Below are 2,350 nucleotides of genomic sequence, written 5' to 3'. Positions count from 1 at the left end.
CACAGGCCACATCAGAGCACCCGGAAGGCTGCATTTGGAAGTGCCATTGACAGACTGACACCGAGGAGCCAATGGACTGACAGATTGTCGTGTGCCTAAGACGCTGACTCTGCCCTGGCCACTGGCACTGTGAGCACAGGGTGAAGGTGGGCGAGAGGTGTCTCCTCGACATGGACGGAGAGGCTGTGACGGGCACAGCATTAGCTTTGCAGGGAAGATCACGGGGAAGAGTACTCAAGCAGCTGCGGCTGCCGTAGGAAACGATCCCATGTCTCCGTGGGTGCTCGAGGCCGAGTCATTTCTCGTTCACGTGCCAGTCCCGTGCGGTCCGCGATGGGGCCCGGGGTGGCCGCTCCACATAGTCACTCAGGGCCCCAGCCTCCTCCGTCTAGAAGTCCTGCCCTTCCCGGGGCCTTGCTGCCCTCTGCAGAGCGCCAGCAGGAGACGCACGGGAGGTCCTTCGGGAGGTGGGGGGACCAGGCCTGGGGGTGGGGGGGGACACCACGTAATCCCTGCCCACGTCCCGGCTGGCAGAACCGGGGCTGTGGCCCCACCTCCTAAGAGGGAGCCTCGAAAGTGTAGTCGAGTGGAGAGTGCAGAGCGGAAAGGAAACGGGCCTGGCCAGCAGACAGCACCGACTGCACAGAATGTTTCAGAGGTAAAGTCATCATCGGCCCGTAATTGATCCCATGTGGCGGGCGGAGAGCTTCAGGGTTCCCACCAAGAGGCGGGGGTGGGAGCACCCAGGAGCCACCGGCCTAGCAGGTGACGCAATGGGTCCCTTGTAAAAGCACCGCAGGACACTTAACATGTACCACGTGTTTTGCTGTGTGACCTGTATCCCATTTATACCAGTGCCTCCTGGTGTGTGTACACACACACACACACACACACACACACACACACACACAATCAGTGAGTGAATCTGGGAGGTAAAAGAGACCACCTGAATGTGAAACAGGAATATTCCTGGTTTCACTGTTTCATTCTTGCACAAGGAGGGCTCTTGGCGTCCTTGCTCTCCTTGCTCTGTGCCTTTAACCTTCCCAAGAAGCACTTGCTGTCATATGTACGTGGGGCATGTGCCGTTCCAGATGGCCTGACGCCTCCGCCCCAGACACCTGCAGCTGCGTCGGCCCCGAGCTGCCGTGACCCTCTCACACTGAAGCGTCCGCAGCCCTGCCCAAACCTTACTGTCATCACAGGGAGCGCAGCGAGCTGTGACTGTGCGGGGACGCTGTTGTGGGTAAATTACCCTGATGGTCGGGCTCATGGAGTTTGCTGAAATGTCTGTGTCAGGACTTCAGGCAGGGCACGCAGCCCATTGCCGAACTCAGATCTGCTTCTCTGGTTCGGAGCAGGGACTCTGGAGCCGGTTTTCTCTGCCGTTTCCTGACGTTCTACCGTTTCCTGACGGCGAGGTCTTGGGCAAGCTCATGAACCTCAATGGCCTCAGTTTCCTCATCTGCAGAATGGGGACAAGAGTTGTAAGTTAAGCTTCGGATTGTGTGAAGGTTAAAAGGACCCGTGCACCAGAAGGGCTTGCCGGAGTCACCTGCACACGGCACCTGCCACACGTGTGCTCGTGATGTCACGTCCCCGAGGCTCTTAGGGAAGCTGGAACTTCCTTCGCAATTTTGTCTCCTGCTGGTCTGTACTCTGAGGAGGGGCGGACGGGGGCCGAGGGCGCAGGCTTCCTGCTTTCTGGTCTCAGGCAGGCCCCAACGTCCCATCGATGGAAAGGAACAGCTCACTGCTCCCCACGCTAATGAACTCATTCATTTTTCTGTTTCTCTGACTGTTCTCCAGTCCCAACCAAACCCTTGGAGTGAGTGTTTTGTTCTGTTGTTCAAGCTGGGACTGGGGGGAAGGGAGGCTGGAGGCTTCTCTCCCGCAGTCCTTGCTGAACCATCGTTTGAGTTGTGAGCTCCTGCAGCTGACATTTAACCAGAGATAAGAGGGGCCTCAAACCCCCCAGATGCGCGACTCTTCCGCCACAGGCCAGGGGGAGCGGTGGGGGCCAGGGGGAGAGGTCGGAGCCAGGGAGTCTGCCCAGCGAAGGATCGAAATGGGATTTACCTTCTCTAACAGGCTGGGGGCGCCTGGGGGCTCAGGTGGCTGAGGGTCGGACTGCAGCCTAGGTCATGATCTCGTTGTTCCGTGGGTTCGAGCTCCGTGTCGGGCTCTGTGCTGACAGCTCAGAGCCTGGAGCCTGTTTCGGATTGTGTCTCCCTCTCTCTCTCTCTGTCCCTCCCCACTCATGCTGTCTATCTGTCTCTCAAAAATAAATGAAACATTAAAAAAATAAAAATTAAAAAATTAAAAAAAAAAAAAAGAGAGAGAAGCTGGT

The sequence above is a fragment of the Hyaena hyaena genome, unplaced genomic scaffold, assembly GCF_003009895.1.
Source record: "Hyaena hyaena isolate Hyena2069 unplaced genomic scaffold, ASM300989v1 scaffold_1177, whole genome shotgun sequence".
Lineage (NCBI taxonomy): Eukaryota > Metazoa > Chordata > Mammalia > Carnivora > Hyaenidae > Hyaena > Hyaena hyaena.
The sequence above is the reverse complement of the archived record's forward strand: the minus strand, read 5'-3'. Positions refer to the sequence as shown.